The sequence below is a fragment of the Calliphora vicina genome, chromosome 3 (assembly GCF_958450345.1).
Source record: "Calliphora vicina chromosome 3, idCalVici1.1, whole genome shotgun sequence".
Lineage (NCBI taxonomy): Eukaryota > Metazoa > Arthropoda > Insecta > Diptera > Calliphoridae > Calliphora > Calliphora vicina.
The window spans coordinates 108,156,575-108,184,499 of record NC_088782.1 but is presented as its reverse complement, the minus strand read 5'-3'; the positions used below and the strand labels follow the sequence as shown (position 1 = coordinate 108,184,499).

The window sequence follows — 27,925 nt, the reverse complement described above, 5'->3', positions numbered from 1 at the left end:
GGTTGGCAATTTTATACTTCAAATTCAGCTTCAATAGTGGCATATTTTATAGACCAATTTTGGCATTGAATATGGTTTCAATTTTACTTTTAATCGTATTTCGTTTTCCTCTCAAGTTTAGCTTGAATCGTGGCTCCTTTGAATTGCAATCGTGGTTCTTTTTAAATCATGAATTTTTATTCATTTGTAGTTCAAATTTCCTGCCTTTATGGCTCCCCCAAGAGCAGCTTCAATCGTGTTTTTTTTTGAAAACTTAAATTTGTGCTCAATTGTGGTTCCAGTTGTAGTTTGAGTTTGCTGATTTTGTTGCTCCATTTGGAGGTCAAGAGCAGCTTCAGTCACGGTTCTTTTTAAAACTTAAATTTGTGCTCAATTTTGGTTTCACTTAGTGTTCAAGTTTGGTGCCTCTGTTGCTCCTTTTGAAGATCAAGAGTAGCTTCAATAGTGGTTCTTTTTAAAGCTTAAATTTGTGCTGAATTGTGGTTCCAGTTGTAGTTCGAGTTGCAGCCTTTGTTATTCCCTTTGAAGATCAAGAGTACCTTCAATCGTGGTTCTTTTTAAAGCTAAAATTTGTGCTCAATTGTAGTTCCAATTGTAGTTCGAGTTTGCTGCCTTTATGGCTCCTTTTGAAGCTCAAGTGTAGCCTCAATCATGATTCCTTTTAAAGCTTAAGTTTGCAGCCTTTGTTATGCCTATTGAAGATCCAGAGTAGCTTCTATCGAGGTTCTTTTTAAGGCTGAAATTTGTGCTCAATTGTGGTTCCAATTGTAGTTCCAGTTTGCTGCCTTTATGGCTAATTTTGAAGCTCAATTGTCGCCTCAATCATGATTCCTTTTAAAGCTTAAGTTTGTTCTCAATTGTGGTTCTAGTTATGGTTCGAGTTTGCTGCCTTTGTTGCTTCTTTGAAGAACAAGAGTAGCTACAATCGTGGCTTTATTTAAAACTTAAATTTTTGCGGAATTTTAGTTCCAGAATTTGCGTTCTTTGAAGGTCAAAAGTAGCTTCAATTGTGGTTATATTTATAGTTTGAGTGGGCTGCCTTTGTTGCGCCCTTTGAAGATCAAGAGTAGCTTCAACAGTGGTTGTTTTGAAAGCTTAAATTTGTGCTCAATTGTGGTTCCAGTTGTAGTTTGAGTGTGCTGCCTTTGTTGCACCCTTTGAAGATCATGAGTAGCTTCCACCGTGGTTCTTTTGAAAGCTTAAATTTGTGCTTAATTGTGCTTCGATTTTGCTGCCCTTTCAAGATAAAGAGCAGCTTTAATCGTGGTTCTTTTGAAAGCCTAAATTTGTGCTCAATTGTGCTTCGATTTTGCTGCCCTTTCAAGATAAAGAGCAGCTTTAACCGTGGTTCTTTTGGAAACTTAAATATGTGCTCAATTGTACTTAGAGTTTGATGCCCTTTGAAAATGAAGAGCAGCTGTAATCGTGGTTCTTTTTAAATCTTGAATTTTTTCTCTATTTGGGCTCCAGCCGTAGTTCAAGTTTGCTGTCTTTAATATCGAGTTTAAATTTAATCGTGTCTCCACTTGACATCCAATTTGAACAATAAAATAAACAATAAAACAATGATCTAGCTATAAACTTTATTTCAATTATGTATTCATGTACAGCTGAAATTCTTGCCAGATTCCGCTCGTGTTTCCTTTTGTGGCTTAAATTCGACCTCAATTCTGGTTTCTTTAATAGCCAAAGTTTGGTTGATTTCGTGGTTTTATTTGCAGATCAACAGTACATTCAATCATGATTTTTTTTGTAGGCCAATTTTGCTTCATTCGTGATGATTTTGCAGACCAAGTACAGCTTCAGTCAAGACTCACTTTGTTGAATAATTTAGCCTGAATTGTAGTTCCTTTTGAAAATCATGTGTACACAGAGAAAACATATTCGTGATAGCATCCGAATTTGTTACCAATCGAATGATTCGGTTGAACACATAGAATTTTTCAGTTCTATCAACAGAAAATCAGTTAACAAAGAAGAATTTCGGTTAAAGCAACCAAACTTTTGTTATCTCTTCCAAAATTTTGTGGTAGCAACTGTAAAATTCGGTCACTAAGGTAGAATCATTCGATTGGCAACAAATTCGGTTGCTATCACGAATCTGTTTTCTCTGTGTAGCTTCAATAAACGCTTTATTTGTTGAATAATTTAAATGAAATGGTGTTACTTGTTTGGACTTAATTTACTTCTATATTAAGTGCTGTTGTATACCAAGATTTCTTCAATATCCAATATTGTTACATTTGTCTATGTTCATCTTCATTTATGGCTTCCTTTGTATGCCAGTTTATCAACAATCGTATGTTCATGTCGTATCTCAAATTGTCATCAATATTGGCTCCTTTTGTATACCAAAGGAAGCTTAAATCGTGGCTCCTATTGTTTGCCAAAGATAGCATCAGTTGTGGTGCCTTTTGTATACCAAAGTTAGCTTGACTTGTGGCTCTATTTGTTTACCAAAGATAGCATTACTCATGGCTCCGTTTGTATACCAATGGTAGCTTATAATGTGGCACCTTTTCTCTACCAAAGATAGCATCAATCGTGGATTCTTTTGTATACCAAAGATAGCTTCAATCGTGGCTCATTTTGTATACTAAAGGTACCCGGATTCGTGGCTACTTCTAATACAAAAGTCTGCCTTAATCGTGGCTTCTTTTATATACAAAAACTAACTTCAATCGTGGCTTCTTCTGTATATTAAAAATAGCTTCAATCGTGGCTTCTTTGATATACCAAAAATAGCTTCAATCGTGGCTTCTTTTGTATACGAAAAATAGCTTCAATCGTGGCTTCTTTTGTATACCAAAAATAGCTTCAATCGTGGCTTCCTTTGTATGCGAAAAATAGCTTCAATCGTGGCTTCTTTTGTATACCAAAAATAGCTTCAATCATAGCTCTTTTTGTATACCAAAAATAGCTTCAATCATGGCTCTTTTTGTATACCAAAAATAGCTTCAATCGTGGCTTCTTTTGTATACCAAAGACAGCTCCAATCATGTCTCTTTTTGTATACCAAAAATAGCTTCAATCGTGGCTTCTTTTGTATACCAAAAATAGCTTCAATCGTGGCTTCCTTTGTATGCAAAAAATAGCTTCAATCGTGGCTTCTTTTGTATACCAAAAATAGCTTCAATCATGGCTCTTTTTGTATACCAAAAATAGCTTCAATCATGGCTCTTTTTGTATACCAAAAATAGCTTCAATCATGGCTCTTTTTGTATACCAAAAATAGCTTCAATCGTGGCTTCTTTTGTATAACAAAAATAGATTTAGTATACAAAAGGAGCCAATATTGATGATAATTTGAGACATGACATGAACGCAGGATTATTGATAAACTGGGATGTCTTTGGTATACAAACTGAGCCACGATTGAAGCTATTTTTCGCATAGAAGCCACGATTGAAGCTATTGTTGGTATACAAAAGAAGCCATGATTGAAGCTGTCTTTGGTATACAAAAGAAGCCACGATTGAAGCTATTTTTCGTACACAAAAGAAGCCACTATACTATCTTTGGTAAACCAAAAGAGCCACGATTTAAACTACCTTTAGTATACAAAAGGAGCCAATATTGATGATAATTTGAGATACGACATGAACTCAGGATTATTGATAAACTCGGATGTCTTTGGTATACAAAAGAAGCCACGATTGAAGCTATTTTTGGTATACAAAAAGAGCCATGATTGAAGCTGTCTTTGTTATACAAAAGAAGCCACGATTGAAGCTATTTTTGGTATACAAAAAGAGCCATGAATGAAGCTGTCTTTGATATACAAAAGATGCCACGATTGAAGCTATCTTTGGTATACAAAAGAAACCACGGTTGAGGCTTCTTTTGTATACCTAAGACAGCTTCAATCATGGCTCTTTTTGTATACCAAAAATAGCTTCAATCGTGGCTTATTTTGTATACCAAAGACAGCTTCAATCATGGCTCTTTTTGTATACCAAAAATAGCTTCAATCGTGGCTTCTTTTGTATAACAAAAATAGCTTCAATCGTGGCTTCTTTTGTATACCAAAGACAGCTTCAATGATGGCTCTTTTTGTATACCAAAAGTAGCTTCAATCGTGTCTTCTTTTGCATACCAAAAATAGTTTCAATCGTGGCTTCTTTTGTATACCAAAGACAGCTTCAATCATGGCACTTTTTGTATACCAAAAATAGCTTCAATCGTTGCTGCTTTTGTATACCAAAGACAGCTTCAATCATGGCTCTTTTTGTATACCAAAAATACCTTCATTCGTGGCTTCTTTTGTATACCAAAGACAGCTTTAATCATGGCTCTTTTTGTACACGAAAGTTTGCCTAAGGGAGTTTATTTTGTATACCAAAAGTAGCTTTAACCGTAGCTCCTTTTGTCTACCAAAGGTAGCTTGAATCGTGTCTACTTCATATACCAAAGTTTGCCCTAATCGTGGCTGTCTTTTATACCAGAAGTAGCTTCAATCGTAGCAATCGATTTCTATACCAAAGGTAACTTCAGTCGTGGCTACTTTTGTATATTGTCTTCTATCATGATTAAGATTATACCAAATTATTAACTTCAATCATACTCTGTTTAAATTTAAAATTAGCTCAGTCATGGCTTTGTTTCAATTAAAACTCTATTTATAACGGATCTGTTTATTTTAAAACACTAGTAATAGTCATGGCTCTGTTGATCACAAAAACTAAGCTTAAATCATGGCTCTTAATAAACTTAAAAGAATCTCAGTCGTGGTTCTGTTTCTAGTAAAACATTTGCTTCAATCATGACTCTGTTTATATTAAAACATCAGCTCTAATCAAGACACTGTTTACAGCAAAACATTTGCTTTATGATGACTCTGTTCAAACTACCTTCAATAAATTTTCTACAGGCTATTTCAAAATCATATTTTCTTTTTATTAAAGAAAGGAAACCACTTGATTAAAGTTAAAAAAATTGCAGTTCCTTAAAATAAAATTATTATTTCCCACAAAAAAAAATAAAAAAAAAATTATACAATACAAAAAGTTAAGCATACATGGAAATTTGTTGCCCACAAACAAAAACCTAAACTCTTAATTCTTTTTTGCATATAAGTAAGAAGGAAAAACCACACCCTGCAGCTACAAATAATAAGAAGAAATATTTGGAAAAAGTTAAGCCAAAGCAATCAACATAAGCAGGCAAAACTTTGATTTGCACTTCATTTTGTGACCATTTGTTTCCTTAACTCAAACTCAAAGCCAAACCTACAGACTCTTCCATATATTCTAAAACCAGCATACACATTACCCACATTTAACACTCATAAGTTTCAATGAAACTTTAGTCCTTTAGACTTGTTTAACATTTCGAAATCTTTTCATACTGCCACAGACTGTCTAACAGCCTCTAAACATAATACGAATGTAGCTGCTTTTTTTGAACAATTTCTTTTTCTCTCTAGATGCTTTCCCTAGAAAAAGGGTAAAGAAATAGAGATTTGTATAGCAGAAACCAAAAATTGGGTGCGGTTTCCTGTTCATAAATTTTCTCCAAAAAAAAAAAAATTATTTTTACATTCACATACTCATTTGCTGCATGTATGGTATGCTAACAACCAGAAGACCTTTAATATTTCTTGCCAGGGAACAAATGGTCTAACACAGAATTTTAAGCCATGTTTTTTTTTCTTTTTTGGATAACATACTAAATAGATTTTGAAATACAATCACATACTGAAGAGGGATATTAGGGTGGTGCTTAGAGGAAAGATTGTAATTAGAAAATGATAGCTTGGAAATTAACAACAAGTGTTTTAATTTTAGTTTAAATTTCAAGTCTTGGAAGGAAGAATTTTTTTAAGAATTTAAAGATCCTCTTTGAAAAGTATGAAATGTAAATAACATTTTTGGAAAATTTTTCAATTGTTCATAATTCTTTCTCAAATCTTACATAAAGCAAGGATCCAAGACCACTATATACAAATATACAAAGACCCTAATTCGTAGTTTTTTTCCTGCAAGCGCAGATCTAGGTTTATTGAGATAAATGGTCCTCTATGCCGCCTATGCTTCTTTATTGAAACAATTTTTTCGCTAATTCTTGGCATCTGAAAGTTGTTTTTTCGCCAATGACATTCTCTAGAAACTTGTCTGTCGCCAATGATTTTCTACAGAAACCTAATATCGGAAGTGATTTTTTCCGGAAACTTGTTTGTCGCCAATGATTTCCTTCAGAAACTCTTTTGTTGTCAATGATTTTTTCTAGAAACTTGTTAAATTATATTCAATTTTATACAAAAATGTTGTCGCCAATGACTAGAAGCTTGTTGTGGCCTATAAATTTTTATTTATTTGTCGCTCATTGCTTTCTTTAATAATTTGGCTAATAGGAACTAGTTTGTTGCCCATAGTTTTCGAACTTTCCGCTTCTTACATAAAAGAGCTACACTGCTTCTGTCAACGAGCATCCATCAGTTGACTCCTGTCAAAAAAATTTGAACTAGCTGCTTCATTTGGTATGAGTTTTACAGCAATTAATAGCAGGCTAGACTTGAGAACAAATGGAAAAATGATATGTCGTGTGCTCATTGCACATTCTTTTTTTGCGGAAAAAGGGCACTCAAGCCAATGCTAAGCTTGATAATTACAATGGGAATTCTGCCCTATCCAGTTCAATGGTAAAAAAGTGGTTTACTGAATATCGTAGAGGTCGTACAAAAACGGAAGGTGTCGAATGTTCTGGAAGCCAAGTTATAGACTTTACACACGAAATAATTGAAAAAACTCACTATATGGTGTTGGCTGATCGGAGATTGAATGTGCGAGAGATCTTGGAAGCCAAATGCATTTCACATAGCTCAGTGATTTAAATTATGAATGATCACTTGGGTATAAGAACGATTTCCGCCTTTACTCATAATCGACTACAAACGTATTTGTGCGACAACTACGCAGAAGTGTTTGGCGTTCTTCACCCATAATATGGACGTGTTTTTGCGCCGTTTCGTAACGGTGGGCGAAACGTGGATCCCCACAACACACCAGACACCAAATGACAGTAAAAATAGTGGGTTCCTTGGGGTGAGTCGGAGCCAAAGAAGGTCAACGTAGGATGTGCGCGGAATTGAGTACCTTCAAGATGGTAAAACAATCAAAGGCGAATATTCTATCAATTTAATGGGTCAATTTAGAGGTGGATATGAAAAAAACGGCTGAAGTTTGCCAAGAAAAAAGTAATTTTTCACCAGGGAAATATGTGCACATAGCATGGCAAAAATCCATGAATTAGGAAACGAATTGCTTCCTCATCCCCTCTATTCTTCGGATTTAGCCCTGAGTGTCTATTTTTTGTTTCCAAACCTGAAGAAATATCTCGGCGAAAAGAGATTTGACACCAACGATGCAATCATCTCACAAACAAATACCTATTTGAATGATCTCAACAAATCTTGTTTTTGGGAAAGGGATAAATGAAATGGAAGAACTTTGGACAAGGTGTATAGAGCTCAAAAAAAAGTGTGTTTCATTAAAAAAGTATTATTATTGACTCGCCCTAGAAAAAAATGTTTGTGACCCTTGACCCTCAATAATTTTGGATGATTTATTTAGATCATCTACTATAGTATTGCCAAAATTATGTTCCAATAAGATTTGGTTTTAAAAGTGGCAAAATTAAACTAACTGGGAACGTATGATTTATGTATAATTTTATATGATAGTTATTTCACATTCATACGTCTTGGTGTGCTTTGTTAAATGATAATTTTGTTTGTTTTACATAAGAAAACAAGTAAGAAAGTATGGTCGGTCAAGCCCGACCATATAATACCCTACTTTATATTTTTGAAAGATTTTCGGAAGTGGGCCTTATATGGGAGCTATGACCAATTATGGACCGATCACCATAAAATTAGGTCGTGTGATTTATGTCTATATTAAAGTTAACTATGTTGAATTTTGTGTGTATACCAACCTTTTTAAGCGAATTATGCAGGTTAAAGTGATTTTCGGAAGCGGGTCTATATGGGAGCTATGACTAATTATGGACCGATCGTAACAAAATTTGGTGACATGAATTTTGTATATATAAAAATTATTTGGAGCGAAATTTGTGTAGATACATAGATAAATTAAACATTTATGACCGATAAAGTCCAATTTCGAGGGGACATTTGTATGGGGGCTAGGTGAAATAATGGACCGATTTCAGCCAATTTCAATAGGCTTGGTCCTTGGGCCGAAAAAGTAATATGTACCAAATTTGATCGAAATATCTTCAAAATTGCGACCTCTGCGCACAAGGTTTACATGGACAGCCAGCCAGCCAGCCAACCAGACGGACGGACGGACGGACGGACGGACATCGTTTAATCGACTCAGAAAGTGATTCTAAGTCGATCGGTATACTTTAAGGTGGGTGTTAGACTAATATTTTTGGGCGTTACAAACATCTGCACAAACGCATTATACCCTCCCCACTATGGTGGTGTAGGGTATAAAAAGGACCTAAAAGCCCCCTATTGTGTTTTCCCACTCCCTCGGGTCCATATAAGCTTTATTTTATGTTTCTAAGTCTATTAAAAAAAGTACCATTATAATAAAGAAAAAGTACCATGAAGTATCCGCTTTAATTTTCACCCACTTAGGACCATATACGTTTAATTTCATATTTCATAATTTCATATTTCATTATTATAGAAAATTCAAAAAGTATCATTAGAATATAGAAAAAGTACCAAAAAGCAGACACTTGTGGATTGCCACCCACTCGGGCCCATGTAAACTTTATTTCATGTTTCTAGGATCATTGGTAAAGAAATTACAAAAAGTACCATTCGAATAAAGAAAAATAAATTAAATATTAAAGTAAATAAAAAAATAATGAAATAATTTAAAATATTAAAAAAGTACCATTAGGAGAAAAGTACCAATTTCCCTTTTCCTCCTTGAACACCCCTCAAGTTTGAAATATAAAAATATTCCATTTTGCCAAAATTGTTTATGCTACCAGACATGTCTCAAAAGATTAAAATCTGTGTTAATATGACCCAGAAAAAATATGTTTTAAGAAAAGTACCAAACTGTTTACCCGAATTTGACCCAATATACACCTTGGTACACCCTGTTAGTTAATTTTTGTATGAATCCAGGAACCAATGTTAAAAAAATTATAAAAATTGGCTTAATAATTTCAAATATAATGTATTTTCCCGATTTTATCCCCTTTTTGGTACCTTTTTTATCCCCTTTGCGGTGGTAAAATTTTATTCAAATAAATTTCTGTATCGTGGTGGGAGGTCATAATAAAATATTCGTATGTCTATATCAAATTATAGAAAAACATATTTTATGAAAAAGTACCAAAAATAAACACAATTTTTATCCCTTAAGTGTTCGAATTTCGAAAAAGTACCAAACTTATATTTTTTATTTTTTGATAAATAAAGAATACGATATAAAATTTGTTTCTATGTTTATTGGATTAAAAGATACATAGGGTGCCAAAAAAAGTACCAAAATACAGTTTTTACCCGTTTTATCCCGTAAAGGGTTCGAATTTCGAAAAAGTACGAAACACCTGTCAGCTTATTTTTTAATTGGAGTAACATGAAATTTTAATTTTTGTTTGTATCTTTATTAGTTGTGAAGATATTAGGTTACCGAATTTACCCTTTTTACCCCCTAAACGTTCGAATTTACAAAAATCCTTCTTATCGGATCGTTTTGGGGTGGGAGGAACCCACAGTTAAAATTTCATGATTCTAGCTTCAGTTGTTTGGGCTGTGCGATGATGAATCAGTCAGTCAGTCAGTAACGTTACTCTTTTATATATATAGATGAAGAATACAAAATTAAATTGTTATTAATCAAAAACTATCGTAAGTAATGTAACAAAAAAGTATACTGAAGAAATGAAATATAGCTTTAATACTAAAAAATAAATATTAATTGCTAAATAAATTAAAGATTTTAAACATTGAAAAAAAAATATTTTAAAAAATTCTAAAAAAACTTTCCGAGTATTTTTATATATAAAAATGAAAAGGTAGACGTTTTAATAAACAAAGAAATGTAAAGAATAGAAAGCAGCAACTAGTCAGGATAATCTTTTCAATATTTAAAATTTGCAATAAGTTTTCTAATTTTAATATTTTGCTACCATTTTTTAATTTTAAAAATTTCTACCACCCTACTAACTCATACTTTACAATATTGCTACCATTATATTGTATTCACACATATAATAGTATATATTTATCTAGACACATATACACTTACATTTAAGCAAATACATATGAATCTTCTTGAGATTATCTATGAAAGTTTTCTAACATTTCGTTGAGTTGGGTATATAGCTATAGCTAAAGCATTTTCTTCTTTGAATTTCTCTAAATAAGTTTATTTTTGGTAATTTTTGCTATATGTTTTGCCATAGACATCTATATGTCTTTATAATTCTATTTCCGTTTCCGTTTAGCACAGCAAATAGCATGTTGGGCCGGGTCTGGCCTTATTTTGTGTGATTTCTTTTTTGCACATAATTTTATTTTTCTATCCTTCATTATAGCTGTGTGCCCGACTAAGTGTATTTATGGTTAGTTTATGGTGTGTTTAAACATATGTATATATGAATGTGTGTATGGTAAAATTTTTTGATTTTAGCTAGATGTTGCTTTAAATGTATTTTCTTTCTAGGATTTCTAAAATAGGTTTTTTTTCTGTGCAATATATTGTAGTATCCTGGTATATATGTATTGGTTTCATGTGTGTTTGTTTTAATGTATTTGTGTATTTATTTGTTATTTACGGAAGTCTGTGTATGTTTGTTTTGAAAGTTGATTTTATATGCTGTTTGTCAAACAGATTACCTAATGGTCTTTGAAGACTTTGCTTGTAGTTGTTATGTATTGACATTGAACTTTGCTTTCTATTCTATTCTATTTTTATTTTTTTTTTGCATTTGGTCACATGGTATTTATTTTCTTTTTTATATTTGTGTTATGCTTTTTGTCGATATAATTTATGTATGTCTACTTATGGTTGTGATTTTCAAATTTGCAAACATGTTTGCTATAGTTTGTGTGGTTCTAGTATGTAAAAAGTTTGAACTCAATTTGGTAAGTTGTTAATGATGGACAAATGTAAAGTTTAACCTTTGACCTTTCAAGCAAATAACCTGAGAAATAAAAATAAAAAAATAGGATTTTTTTGAAACAAATTCTATATCTTACCATAACTCGAAAACCGTTAATGCTAGTTAAAAATTAACTGAAACTTAATTGTAGACAATTTTATGATCTATAAATTTAGTTATAAGGTCTAAATACACACGTCAAATAATAAGCGAGATATATGCAAAAATCTATATTAATGACCTTTGACCTGTCAATAATTTCAACAAAATTGGATTTTATGAGACCTTTAATGCTATATTTAGAAAATTTACAGTATTATTTTTGCAATTTTCAGCTCATTTTATTTCGTTCTGTGTTTAATTTCTATAAGAATTGGGTTAAAAATTAGAAAATGTTATCTAACTGGGTACGTATGATTAATATTTAATTTTATATGAAAGATACTTAACACTCATATGACAGATTGTTTTGTTAAATAATAAATTGACTATTACAGTGCAACACGAAAAAATATAACTATATACGGACACCACTTCTTGATAAAAGACCAAAAATGATTATTGTTTTGCCCAAAATCATGTCTTTTTTTATGGGCCCCAAAGATTTGGTGCCTCGGTGTCATTTTTGCAAAAAGTAATAATTTTCTCAGGCTCATATCTTGCAAACATTTAAAAATTTTGATTTACTCTTTGAGACAAAGTTGTAACCCTTGTCATATGGAACAAAAATTGAAAAAAATCGTTTTTTTTTACCTTTTCCCCCGGTTCAGGTCTATAGGTAGCAAACCGTTCCAAATTCAAGGAAACAATCAACTAGAAAAATGTACCTAAGATCTCACAAAACAACTTCTTAGAACATATGAACTTCCTAATAATGATTCATAATACTGTTTAGGTGACGCTTAGGTAGCCGCAAAAATGAAAAATTTTCCGAATTTTTTTTTATTTCATTTATTTTTTTTACTTCCACATTGAGATACTATGCTATCTATTACAAAAATAATAAAAAATTATTTAAATAATTTTGGGCCAAATACTTATCAAACGACCCTCGTACAGAAAATAAGTTAAAAATTTTAATTAAAAAAAAAACTCAATATAAGTTAGTAAGAAAAAACTAAAGGAATTAGGTGTTTTGGGCCATAAACTATTAAATTATTATAAACTAAAGCATACTTTTAGGCAGCTTTAACACATTGACTGCCACGTCGGACACATATGTGTGACACTGCACTATGCGGTTTACGCCACGTCGGACACATATGTCCGACACGACTTTTATTCTCTCTAGCCATGTCAGACAATAGTGCTAGATTTTAAGAATTTTTTCGATGTTGTCTGGAAGTTTCTCATCAAAAGTGTAATCTTCACATTCTTCATCACTTTCAGAACTTGTACTGAGTATTTTTTCTAACTCAGTATCCCATAAAAAATTCCAAAGAAAATCCTGTGGCCCCCAGCATCTTATTTGCTGAAAGTGCCTTGGCAGTCAATGTGTTAAAAAACACACAGTGTAATGCCCGCAATTTCAACAAATATATATCTATCAGTGATTAATTACTTATGGATTAAAAATATTTCATAATTTTTACCATCAGATATTGATTTGAAAGATAACTTTTATTTAAATTTATCTGCCGTATATTTTAGATCGTAGATTTTTATTTGTTGTAGTTACCGGCAGTACTTAAGAAAATTTCTGAAGCTAAATTGTAGGCAAATGTGTGCTCTATATTTGAAATAAGTGAGACTTATGAAATTGAATTTCATATCAACATTGACCCTTAATATATTAAGCGAAAGCTAATGTTATGCAAATTTTAAACAATAAAGTAGGTCTGCGTCAATAAAATTAGCAATGGCATTTCAACACTTGTGATTAAAAATGTGTGAGACTTATGAACTTCAATTATGAACTTTGACCCTCAATATTTTGCAAAAGTTAATGTTAGGCGATTCTAATATGGTTTTTTTTAGACAATTCAGTAGTTGAATGCTAATTATCAGCTCATTACAGGTTTCATTCTGTTCATTTATTTAAATTTTTCTGCCAGAAGAAAATTTACTGAATCAAAACTGAAGGAAATTTTATGCTCATATTTTTCATATGAGATGCTCTGTATATGACGTCTGAGCAACAAAATCTTGAGTGCATAGTCATTTAATCCTGTTTAATAGAAAATTATCTAAATCTAAGACAATTTGCAGCTTATTTAATAACAATAAGAATTGGCAGAAGAAATAAAACAACTAGGAACGTATGATTAATATCTAATTTGGATGATAACCATCTAACACTCATACGTCTTAGTGTGACCTTAAGAAATTGCATTGAAGCCAATCTAAAATAAAATGGTTGCTCTTCAATTTTTTAATATTTTTCATTTGTATTAGACATAAGGAGTGAGATCGAAAAAATCTTAACATACATAAATTTTAATAAAAAAGAAACCACAAAAACCTACAGTTTTGATTGACATTATTATGTACAACCTACAAAAAATATTATTTTTCAAATCAATAGCGATTAATTTATGAATATTTTCCGGAAACCCTTCCAGTAAAATTTTATAGAGCTTTCTGTCAACATGAGCCCAATATCTCTTCACTGGCCTTAGCACCAGTCAGTTTTGGTGGATTTGCGTCTCTTGGTACAAAAACCACTTTATTGTTCTTGTACCACACAAGACCTTGCTAACCATATTGAAGGGATGCCTAATCAGGCCAAAAATAAGTGAACGCATTAAGAAGTCTTATGAATGGAAGCACCTTCTTTTTGTAAATATTCCTTGGTGTAAATTTCGTTATTTATAGAGCCCTTTGTAACAAATGTTTGGCTGCTTTTGCCGCAACTGCATTTTGCTTGCCATACCAAGAACTCTATGGGAAAATTTTCTGCTTTTGTGTCCTAAAGTATTCTACAACATTCGCTCGAGCATCAGCAACATAAAAATATTCACCCGGAAGGGAAAAATTCACGAGAATATACGTTTCGTCCTCAGTTAAGCAGCAGTTATATTTTTTTATTAAATTTGACTACAATTTCCGTGCTCTGTCTTTGACCTCTAAATTTTTAGCAGAGTTAGTGTCAGGAACTTTTTGAGCATTTTATGTTTTTAAACTTGCATTGGTTTTAACTTTTCGTACCAAATAGTCGGTGTGCTGAGCTAACTGGTCTGCTTGGAAGCTCTTTTGAAAATGCTTTCTATTTATTGGCTTTAGAAACATCATGTGGACAATTCCTTCTACCAGAACCAGGTTTTTTGTCAACGAAAATGTTCTCCCTATATTGTTTAATAACATTGGAATTAGTTTCACGGCAGACCTTTAATTGTTTGGGCAACTTCTTGTAGGAGCATGCTGGGTTTTGTTGAAAATATTTATTTCTCGTCACTCATTCTAATCAGATTAACAAAAAAATAAACATAATTGTTATTAAGCTTAATAACTGACATAATTTTGAAAGATAATTTGTTAAAAAAAAAACAAATAAAACTTGGGTTAAAAGTTTTAAGGAAAAACTTGTATCACATTTTACACTCAATATCTTGAATGTAAGTTAATGCTGGGCAACTCTTACCCAATTTTTAGACTTTTCAGGACTATAAGGTCTTTTTCAGCACATTGGCTTGTCCTTCTTTAGAACATCGACAATATGTATTCCATTTTTCAACTCACTTTATTTCATTTTATACTGAATTCCAACCGGAATTAAGTAAAGAAGTCGAAAAAATAAGAAAACTGGGTACGTATGATTAATATTTGAATTCATATGAAAATTAATTAACACTCATACGTAGCGGCGCACTTTAATGCAAAACCTAGGCAAACACTGTCAAACGTTTGAAATATGAAGCTTTTTTTTAGTTGATATCAGGCTGATTAGTATCGTATGATTAATATTTTAATTCATATGAAATTTATTTAATACTCATATGCCACAATTTGTGGTTTAATAGCATATAACTAGCAAACACAGTGTGAGTGAATCAATAGGAGGGGTTTTCTCCATTGGTGTCAAGTTTAATTTCCAACCGCTCATTTAACTACTAAGAATAAATGAGGAAAACACTGCTGTTGCTATCAAAGTTTATATTTTAAAAAGACTTTGATTTCATATCATTCTGAATATGATTTCAAACCTCCATATTTGCTAACTAATTGCCAGCTTTTTCAAAAGTTTGCTGTAAATATTATAACATTATTTAATAGCATATTTCAGGGATTTATTAGTTTTTTTCTATATCTCATTTCATGACTTCATTTACCTTAATTTAATACTTTAATACCTTTACTCTAGTAACTCCTTTCTGTACTAACAGATTTTCCAGCTAAACTCTTCCCTAAAATATAACCTCGATTTATTTAAACACATAAAAACAAAAATCTCATGTATTCAAGCACACAAGAAGGGCAATATTATCGATAATCAAGCACATGAAGACCAAAGACATACACACAAATCAATATACAAAACCACCAAAAGTAAACCGGAAACAGCTTCATTTACTAAAAGAGTTTTCTTTTCTCATTTTTTGCTTGCCAGCATTACAAACTAATAGCAAAGAAAAGGAAATAAAATGAAATCTGCAGTTCAATTTTATATAAAAGAAAAAAATCTACAAAATATACCAATCCTCAAATATCCACAATATTGTAAATGTAAGAAAGCAGACAACAACAAAATACAGAAAGCAAACCACAAACATTTTATAACCAAGAAAACAAAAAAAAATCATAAAAACCATAGCCAACAAAATAAGAAAAAAATCCAAAAACACAAACTCAAAATTAAATTGTAACTGCAGTAGATTGAATACATGAAATACCAGCATAGGAACTAAAATTTCAACTACAGTTCTATTAATACGGCAATGCTTTCCAAGCAGCATCATTCACCTGGCCATAAAATATGCTTAACACCTTTTTACTATATTTCATCTATCGTGAGAGAAGACTAGAGTTTTTATATTTCTATAGATTTTCTATATGGATTTAACATTGAAAAATTGAATATTTCACATGTCTAATGGTATTTGCGGTGGAATATTGAATGTTTTTGTGTCTGTGAAATATTTTGTTTGGGAAATGAAATAGAAGAACGAAATTTAAATTAAGTTAGTACGTGGTAAGAGGCAAAGCAGAATAAATATTCTGGCTAACCAAGGATTTGTGGAGAAAAAATCTTTTTTTTTTCAAAAAAAAATAAGGAATGATGAACAGCAGAAAATTTTGTAGTATTTTTTATATATAAAAGATTTTTTTTATATATAAAATCAGAAGTTGATTATGTAACTAATATTAAAAGTGAAATAATGTAACTATGTTTGGATGAAAGCATAATTTAAACAAATATAATTACTTTCCAAGTAACTGATTCTTAAGTAATTTGAATAGTAAAAATAATAATTGTAGTATTTGCACATCCCCAGTTTAAGAATTGTTTGTTTATAAAACCTAAAGGTGTTTTAAAATAATGGCTCTAATTTTATAATTCACTCATTAAAATTATATTATGTTTGCTTGATCCATACAGATTTTATGTGATTTTTAATGTAATTTTATACTATTGCGTATGATTAATATTAATTAAGACTTTAGTTGGTTTATTATTAATAACTCGAAAACTATTAGAGATATTGAAATAATTATCAAAGAAACCTAAAGCTGAGAATTAAGTGCTATATAGGAAAGACATTTCGTAAATTTTAAACAGCTAATCTTATTTGCAGTAGCCACACAGAGAGAAGCTCTGACTAAAATATTGGATATTCTTAGTTTTATCGTTTACAAGTTATAATTAAGTACTGATTGCTTGAGATATATAGATTTGGTACGAAATTTAATATATTTTTATACTGTGGAGTATGAATAAAATTAGTGGTATGGATTTTTTCTAACAATTATTACTAGCTTTTAAATAAATCATTTTCATACCATGTTTGTATTGTTTTATAAACCTATTGCAACAAAGTCTTTACTGTTATCTTTCATTATTTAAAATGCCATTTTGTTTGCATGACAGGTAAAGATGTTATGTGATTTTTACAAAATATGTATACTTAGGCGTATGAGTATTATTTATTATAAAATTATTTGTTAAAAGCCCAATAACATGAAAACTATTAGAGATATTCCAATAAATTAAATCTCAAACAAAAGCCATGATATTCCTGCTTTAAAGCAGAAACATTTCATTTATTTAAAATAAACATATTGCTTTATAATGATTAGTGTTCAATTCAGAAGTTTTACAACAGTTTATTAAAAAATGAATTATGGATGAAAATAATGTTAAACAAATTTACAGAAATAGCATGATGTAATAAGTAAGGTGAGAGCGTTTCGACAACAAATACAACAAACACAATATTTCTTGCTGACAAGAGCATAGGTTTTGTCAAAATTGAATTTGTCAAATAAAAAATAAACAAATTTTACTTTTGCATATTAACTAAAAAACGGCCGTTAAATTTAAATTATTTTTGAAAAAGAACAACGGTTTAATAGTGCTTTATCCAAATTCCATTATATGAAATATTTTTATTCACATTTTCATTCATGTATTTTGATTTAAAATTATTTTTTTTTTGAAAATTAAATTTATTATTTTTTCAAAATAAATTCAGTTTGACAAAACACAAGCACTTTCAAAATAGATAAATAAAAATCAGCTGTGTTGTTGATTTCATCTTACTTAGTGCATCCTGAGAAATGGCTTAAAATTATTGTTATTATGAAAATAATTTGTTTAAATCCATTTTGATTTTTTTTTTTAAATGTTGCGTGCTCGTTTATCAAATCATTTTACGATGCCAGCTCCTAAGTAAAACATACAAAATTATGTCCCAAGTATTATCTATACAGTGACGGACAATACAATACAATCACTACATATAAATTTAAGTATATATAAAAATGAAATGGCCCATGTACATAATGTCATCACGTGAGGACGGCTGGAGCGATTTGGCTGATTTTTTTAATCGAAATTTAAAGGAGATGGTTTGCAAAAAAAAAAAAATAAAAAATTTCCTGTATTATTTAAATTTCCTGAAATTATTTTTTTTTGTGAGTCCAGTCAACTGTAATAAAAAAGCTCCCTAAAGTATGCAGTACAAATATAGATATTTTATTTGTAAATAAATAAGAACAGGCTGGTGTGAGTGGGTTGGAGAAACTTGAAGAACTAACATTAGTACATGCTACCGAGCGAAGCCGGGGCGATCAACTAGTATTTAAATAAATAAAATTTTGTACACTAGAGCGTATGATTATTATTTATTACGAGTTGATTCAGTAAATACTAGGGTATTCAATTAATCGGGTTCCTGGTTTAATCGGTTAATCGAGCAAATAATTAATCGGGGTTTATATTTAATCGGTTAAATATCGGTTAATTTTAAATTATTCGATTAACCGAATAATTTTTATTTTAATTTTATATTGAAAGGAAAATCATGAATTTTGTGTACTTTATAAGCATTTTGTTAATAAAAAAACAAATACATAAAAACCAAACAAAGCATAGCAATTCAACAAAACAATAAACAATAAATAGGGAATCTTCTGAAATAATCTTGTAAAAAATTAATATAATTTAAATGCTTTCATTTTAAACGATTTTTTTTTGCTTTTTAATATTTCAAACTCGACAAAACTCTCTCACTGATTGTAGAAATCGAAAATATGGCATGATAAAGAATATCCAATTTCTCAGTTCTTTTTTTAGTTTTCTCTAAGCATATAAAATCCTCCATCATAGCATTGGAGTTCTTTTTGGATTTTTTTAGATTTTGAATACTTTATTAGTTTCGTTAAGTTCTGATAAAAGCCTCGTTTCAGTAATGTCTTCAGTTTCGTCTATTACCATGTCATCCTAGGACAAAGTTCATTACAGAAACATTTTAGAAAAAGGACATTTCCAAGTCCCTTAGTTTCAGATTTCGTACAATTCTGCAAAAAACTATTGCTAGAAGGAAATGTTCACGCGTTAAGAAATAAAATTTGTGTGTTTTAAAATATATTTCTATATAAAGTGCAAAAAAAAAACACAAATTAAACGGTTTATTTGTTATTTGAAAATCTTCAATTTTAAATTATTCGAACAGTTAACCGACCAAAATTAATCGGTTAACCGATTAACGGTTAATCGATTGAATTCCCTAGTAAATTCTCTATAACTCGAAAATTATTAGAGGTATTCAGATAATTTCAGAAGGAATTGAAAATGTACGATAGGAAAGTTATTTTATTTATTGAAAATTTCAAAAGAAAAATTTAAACAAACAAAATTTTTTTTTTAGCAAAATGTATTTAATCCAATGCTTGGAGTAGCAAGTATTTTAAACTGTTTTAAAATGTTATGTTAACTGTTTAAAAGACAAGCAACAATTCACTTGAACTCAGTAATATGCTTTTAAATCCGACAAATATTTGTTGTAGTTCTACTAAGATTTTGGCGTTGAAAATTTTGGGTAATATTTATCATGAGAAATCAAAGAAATCTAATCTAAAAGTACAATTTACTCTTTATGTTGAAACAGAATCATTTAATAGCTATTGTATGAAAAATATAAAATTTTTCCTGAAGATTTGTAAGCGCTGGTGTATGACAAATTTCAACTTTTCTTGTTTGTTTAAAATATAAATAATTCGAAAACTATTTCATGAACTCAAATATAATATAAAGCAAAGGCTTTCTATGGATTTTCCCCATGGAAAAAATTTAATTTTTCTTGATTGATACATCAATATATCGGGAATTCTTCCGGCTCGGTTGCTATTAAAAATCGGCACACAAATTTTTAGAAATTTAAAAAAAAAAAATTTTAATTTTCAAAATCAATATTGAAAAAAAAAATTAAGTATAATTTGGTGAAAGGTATATAAGATTCGGCACAGACGCATAAAGACGCACAGACAATATAAAGCCAGGAATTCAGGAGTTAGTAAAACAAACTCCTGAATTAAGGCATAATTAATTACTTTTATATATTTACGTGTTTTGGAAAGCTACTTCAATAGAGCGTGAAAGAAATTAAAATTTTTGAAATTTAAACAACCTTAACTCAGCCATTTTCCTTTCGATTGTCTTCTCTTTGATAGAATTTTAATATGCTTACTTTTGACATGTATGATCTAAGAAACCTGGGTGTTTATATTTCCTTATTCCTTATTTTGAATTATTAGCTTCATCTCTTTTCTCCTTGTAAAATTTTACTCTACCACTTTTAAAGTGCATACGTTTCAACTTATCATTTCATTCCCTTCTCTAGCCAAGAAATTTTCTAGCTAAAATCACTTGACTTTACTTTCTATATTTACAATCAACTTAATTGAGTTTTTAAACCAGACATGTAAGTAAACTTTATAATAAATATGCCAGTATATATAATAATGACGTTGCAAAGATTCATCCTCTTACATGAATGTAATGATTTTTATAACAATTTTTATCTCAGAAACAATATTGTTATTTATTTTGCCATTTATTCCAGTTATTCTTCTATTCATTTTACTGCGATTGATATTTACTTAAGGGGATATTAAGTTCAGGGAGAGAAGTGTTATGAAATTGCATAGTTAAAGTTAATAAGAAATGTTATAGCAATATGTGTGTCAAAGTAACTGGAGCAGAAAAATATGAAGAAGAACAATAATAAATTAATAAAATTTAATTTAAGAGGGAGAATAGATTTCGATTTGTAAAAAATGGAATGGCTTTAAAGAATTTCGGATAAGATTCAAATTTAAAAACGTATGTAACACTCTTGCTTGTTTAAAGCTAGAACGTCCTCTTATAAGGACCTAGGATTTTTGGTTCTATGACCAATATTTCGATAAGTTACAAACTTAATGACAAATTTGTCCAAAGGTTGGAGACGTTTTGATGTAAAATTTACAAAAAAATTTAGCAGAAACTTGAAATAAATTATACCAACATCAACTTTGAAAATAACTACTTGTTTATATTTAGTTGTTAGTAGCTATTAAAGCTTCATTTCTAGACGTTTCAAATTATTTTTCAGATTCAAAATATTTCGATTAGCAAAAAACTTATGAGGCTTTTTCTAAATTTATGAGCAATTAATATTAATCATACGACAGAGTGCTTAAAAATCATAGAAATAAATTTCGTTAGTATGCAGCTCTTCACCCAATTCAATATTTTATACTTAACATATTAGTGTTTCTTAATATATATTACTATCACATAAAATACGTTTAAGTTTGTTAAACCCTCAATATAAAATTATGACAATCATTTAAATCCTTTAGCTAGAATTTTTAATACCCAGTATTTAAAATAACTTTAATTTACTTTACTTTTAAACCAACAACAAATTATAATTTAATTTCTTATTTTGTCTTTAATACCAATAACATCTGCACAGAAAAACCATCCACATCATCTTAATGAAAACCTCTTTCATTTAATTGCCGGCTTCCCCATCATGTCTTTTTATGTTTCTAAATAAAATTTCATGATTATGACTTTGTTTGAGATGGTTTATTATAAATATTAAAAATAATTTTTATAGTTTCTTAAGCCCAACAACAAACAACCTTACATTACTTACATTTACTTTAATACAACAATGACAGCCATTAGATTAAGGTAATTAAATGAAGTAAAAACCTTAAATTTCATTAATGTAACAAGACGAGAAACAGATGGTTCCTAGCTAAAAAAAAAAAATAATAAGTGACATTATGATAGGTATGGCCAGGATTTCAAATAAATTTAAGGGTGAGTTTGTGGGGAGAGAGAGGTTTGGATATTATGTATATAAACATAATTAATTATAACACTTTTATGAAATTTCTGTATATGAAATGTCAGTGTTATAGCCTTTTCAAATATAATTGTGTGTACAATACTGTTGGCCTATATTTAAAACAAAGTATTCAAAAGAGTAAAATAATATAGGGTGAAGTCGACTTAGATATGAAGGCTACTACAGGAATTTAGAAATGAAAGTTTAAAGCATTGATATAGTAAAATTTGAAAAAACAAAATTATTTTGGAAATTTTCACATGCTAATTATCTCCTTTGCTTTAAACTATAAAAGAAACCATTACAAAATATTTAAAACTTCTTAAAACAAATAGTTTTTTATTGCAACATGGCGTATGACTAATATTAATTTGATTTTAAATTCATAAAAAACATTAAAACTTTTTTGCGGTTTAAAGAAATAATACAATTTGGAAAGCCAAGAAATTTACTAATAACAAAGAATAAGAGGTAAAAACTTTTAAAAAAATATTGCTCCTAATATTTGCATTCTATTAAAATTTTTATACAAATTTTAGTTTAGATACTCAATAAATATTTAACATGTAATAAAATCTTTATGTATTAACAGAACTCAATGAAATTTTCACCGATTTTTAAATTTGTCATTCTAAATAAAATAGTGTAAAAAAAATTGTCAAAAGATTTAAGGGAATCCCACAATTCCTAAAAATTGGAGCGAAAATCCCAAAAATTCTATTTTTACAATTTTACACATTTGGTCCATATTTCCTTTGGGGCTGGGAAAATACTGTGGTGATCAATAGGGAACACAGCAAGGTTTTCAAGGCTGCTTTGCGTTTTCTGATTCCTACTATGTAATTTTAGAACATGTGGCCCAAAATTTTGATAAAAAAACAGGCCACATTCCGAAGGGCAATTGGACATGTTTTTTATACCAGAATGTCTTTTGTAATGATGTCTTATAGAAAAATATAAAATTGTTATATGTTCTTAAATAAAGTTTATTTTTTTATAAAAAAAAGAGTTAAGTCACATTTTCGATATTTAAATTGAAAATCGTTTATTTTTGGATCCACAATTGATATTGCTCTGAAATCTTTTGTAAATTATTGACGATTTATTTATCTAACAAAACTAATTAGAGTCCATTTGGCCCAAAAGCAAGGCAAAATTTTAACATTTCAATTTGATAATGCCTATAACACTGTAACACTGTAAGCTTTGAAATCGGATGGGAAATAAATAAATTGCACGTGTTTAAAATTTTACATGTCGAAGGTACCCTACTTTGAGCCCGCACAGCGCCGCCCTGGAATTATTTGTAGGGCCCATTTTAATAACTTAAACTCGAATATTCCTTGTCTACGCCCTAGACAAATGTTATGCCGATCGGACCAATCCTTTAGAAATGACAGATTAATTTCCAAAAAATTTTGATTCCGATCCACTGTGACGTATAATTAATATTAATTTAGTTTTATTTTCATAAAATTTCAAATAACTTTTTTGTTATAAAAAGGATTTTGAATATTAAAAAATTTATTGAAAATTTAAGGAAGTTCTCGTTAAAGTTCATATAAAGTTTTTAATAAATAAAGGATTTTGGATATTAAAACTGATTTGAAAAGTCAAGAAATTTGGCTTTAAATCTATTCACAATAAGGTATAAAATACTGCCACGTTAATATACATAAATATTGAAATTTAGATCAAAGCTGCTACATAATAAACTTTTCATTATAGATTTCGTTTTAGGCAAAATGGTATATTTAAGGTTTTAATACTTACACTTTTCAACAAATATTTGTAGTTTGGTTTTAAATTTGTTTACTAGTCAATGACAAACAATTTTTTTAAAAAAAAAAGTCAGAAAAAGTATTTCACCCAATAAATATTTGAATAATTAAGAAAATGCGGTTTTTAATTGAAACAAAATAAATTGTTAACATTTTCTAATAATTTCTCGTTTATCGTTTAATTAATAAATTCAAAATCAAAGTTATTAGCAGAAATTTGGTATTTTCACTCAAGGTATTTTTAAGTATATTTTTAAGTTCACAAATTTTTAGGAGAAATTTAGGAATTATACTAAATAAATTTATGCTTTTCTCTAAACTTTATAAAAAAAAACCTTAGAAAAATGTCCACAATTCCTTGTAGTTGGTTGTAATCATTAAAAAATAATTACTTGAAGCACTCTGTCGTATGATTAATATTAATTACTCATACTTTTAGAAAAACTCTCATAACTTTTTTGTTAATTGAAATATTTTTAATCTGCAAAATAATTTTAAAAGCCTAGAAATAGTTATTAACAAGGAAATATAAAAATGATCATTTCGGTATATTTTACTTCCAATTTCAGATCTATTTTTTTAAATTTTACATCAAATTGTCTCCAACCTTTGGACAAATTTATTATATTCACCCCAGTATCAAAATGCACAGTATAAAAACTGAATGACATGCAACAGCTTGTTAAATATTATGCATTTTTATTTTCATTTATTTCAATTATAGTGTAGGTTAAGAGTCCTTGTTTATACAAACACACACATTTATAAATAAATGTGAGAGAGTGTGTGTATGTTTGAGCTTGTTTAAATTCGTTAGTATAATAGTTAGTGTTGGCTGACTGTTTGTATAACACTTAAACTGAAAAATAAAACAAGAGCCTGCCAGTTTTAGGTAATTTAATTATTTTAATGAAATCATCAAAATAAAAATGTTTGCTACGAAAACTGAACAAACACACACACAAACAGTGGAAATTACAAAATATATATTTCAACATCCCAACAGTGGGTGGCAAAAGTTTTTGCCACTTCATATTACAAAGCGTTATAAATGGGTTGAAAATCCGAAATAATGTTGTTATGCTACTCTCACTTTATTTTGTTACTAACTTGATGTCTCTTTATTTTTGTCACTTACTGTATTTTCTTTTTAATTTTTATTTATTTACTAATTCTGTAGGTTTTTTTTTTACTTTCTTGTCAAAAATAAGTCATAATTTTGTTATGAGGTTATAAAAAAAATGTTTACTAGGTAAACATTCATTAGGTTTATACCAACTTAATTACGTTTCATTTTCGTTATTTTTTATGAGACAAGCATTTTATTGGTGCATGTTTTGTATAAATTTTGTAATTGGTGTTAGAAATTGCGTTTGTTTAGTATTTTAGCTACAATTTTGTTATAGATATCTGCTTTAATGCTCTAAATTAGTTAATATAATAAAATATTTGTTTGAAATTATGCTACAGTTGTGTGTGTTTTTTTTATTACAGCCATAAAGTAGGCTATACAATTTATTTAAATTGCTGCTTATAAAAGAGAATTTGTAAGACACTCCAATTATAATTGAATTGATTATTTGAAGGTGGATGTCATAAACTTGACACAGAAATAACTTGGCCAAAAGCGGAAAGATATGCAGAGGCAAAGAAAGTACAGGTAATAAAATACTAGGTTCAAGTTTTAAATAATTATTTTTAATTTACAACATTTTGATAACTTCATTGTATGTGTGTTTATATAAAGACACTGTCTTTAGTATAAAGACACTGTCTTTAGTATAAAGACACTGTCTTTAGTATAAAGACACTGTCTTTAGTATAAAGACACTGTCTTTAGTATAAAGACACTGTCTTTAGTATAAAGACACTGTCTTTAGTATAAAGACACTGTCTTTAGTATAAAGACACTGTCTTTAGTATAAAGACACTGTCTTTAGTATAAAGACACTGTCTTTAGTATAAAGACACTGTCTTTAGTATAAAGACACTGTCTTTAGTATAAAGACACTGTCTTTAGTATAAAGACACTGTCTTTAGTATAAAGACACTGTCTTTAGTATAAAGACACTGTCTTTAGTATAAAGACACTGTCTTTAGTATAAAGACACTGTCTTTAGTATAAAGACACTGTCTTTAGTATAAAGACACTGTCTTTAGTATAAAGACACTGTCTTTAGTATAAAGACACTGTCTTTAGTATAAAGACACTGTCTTTAGTATAAAGACACTGTCTTTAGTATAAAGACACTGTCTTTAGTATAAAGACACTGTCTTTAGTATAAAGACACTGTCTTTAGTATAAAGACACTGTCTTTAGTATAAAGACACTGTCTTTAGTATAAAGACACTGTCTTTAGTATAAAGACACTGTCTTTAGTATAAAGACACTGTCTTTAGTATAAAGACACTGTCTTTAGTATAAAGACACTGTCTTTAGTATAAAGACACTGTCTTTAGTATAAAGACACTGTCTTTAGTATAAAGACACTGTCTTTAGTATAAAGACACTGTCTTTAGTATAAAGACACTGTCTTTAGTATAAAGACACTGTCTTTAGTATAAAGACACTGTCTTTAGTATAAAGATACTGTCTTTAGTATAAGGACACTGTCTTTAGTATAAAGATACTGTCTTTAGTATAAAGACACTGTCTTTAGTATAAAGACACTGTCTTTAGTATAAAGACACTGTCTTTAGTATAAAGACACTGTCTTTAGTATAAAGACACTGTCTTTAGTATAAAGACACTGTCTTTAGTATAAAGACACTGTCTTTAGTATAAAGACACTGTCTTTAGTATAAAGACACTGTCTTTAGTATAAAGACACTGTCTTTAGTATAAAGACACTGTCTTTAGTATAAAGACACTGTCTTTAGTATAAAGACACTGTCTTTAGTATAAAGACACTGTCTTTAGTATAAAGACACTGTCTTTAGTATAAAGACACTGTCTTTAGTATAAAGACACTGTCTTTAGTATAAAGACACTGTATTTAGTATAAAGACACTGTCTTTAGTATAAAGACACTGTCTTTAGTATAAAGACACTGTCTTTAGTATAAAGTATAAAGACACTGTCTTTAGTATAAAGTATAAAGACACTGTCTTTAGTATAAAGTATAAAGACACTGTCTTTAGTATAAAGTATAAAGACACTGTCTTTAGTATAAAGTATAAAGACACTGTCTTTAGTATAAAGTATAAAGACACAGTCTGTAGTATAAAGTATAAAGACACTGTCTTTAGTATAAAGACTCTAGTATTTAATGTAAGGACACTAGCATTTAGTACAAATATTTAGTTTTTAATTTAAAAACCACGTTTTTAGCTTAAATACTTTCTCTTTAGTATAAGATGTTGTATTTCATTTCCTGCTTTTATTTTAACTTATCAATTCCCGTTTTATTTCCAAAAAACATTAACTTTTTTATGTAAAACACTATTAATTACAAAATTATGTCACATCATGTTTAGTGAATCAACAGAAAATAAATTGATGGCTTTTTTTCGCTTTATTATTAAAATTATTTTTCACGAATTTTAACACAACCAAAATATATTGATTTTTATGATAATAAATTTAATATAGTTGTGTTCTCCGCCAAAAAAACAGCACTAAACAGAAGCATAAAATGAAGCTATTAAATTAATTATTTTATAAAAACTTCAACAGGAAACGGAAACTTGTTATCAGCTACATAGTAGTTGTGTGTGTGTAGGTGTTTAGGTCTAGTGTGAGTATGAGTGATTATTTTCATTTTTTTTTTGTAGATGTTTGTTGCTACTTTTTTATTGTTGGCAGTGGTTTCACACTTGTATTTATTATTCTCTTTTGAATTATATTTCCTGGCGCACTTGTCAAGATTTATTTCAATTTTCCTACTTGTTGTTCGTTGAAGGCGAACGGAAAGCCAAAGCAGACTAAATGAATTTGCTAGAGACGTTTTGGGTGTTTGGGCTGTAGATGGTGTTTAATGGTAAAGAAGTTTTCAACAGTTTTATTATCGAAATAGTAACATACACGTACTATGTGAGCTGTGATCACCAAAGGGCTTACAGAAACCCACCCACTAAAATACATACAAACATATATTGCTTATATACATGTAAGTGTGTATGAGATTGGCAACAAGTTCTTTACAAAAATATTATAAGAAATAATTTTATTTCTATTTTTATTTTTTCTGAATAGAGTTGTATGTGCTGCACAGATGAAGCAGCAAAAGTAGCAAAAGCATTAAAGGCTGCAGAACAGGAAATGTG

At 29.6% G+C, this 27,925-nt stretch overlaps 1 protein-coding gene across 6 annotated transcripts in view; it reads right to left on the bottom strand.

The window, feature by feature from the left end:
- Positions 1–27,925, bottom strand: part of LOC135956020 (hemicentin-1-like) — a 317,925-nt gene that overhangs the window by 140,253 nt on the left and 149,747 nt on the right. The window lies entirely within an intron of this gene.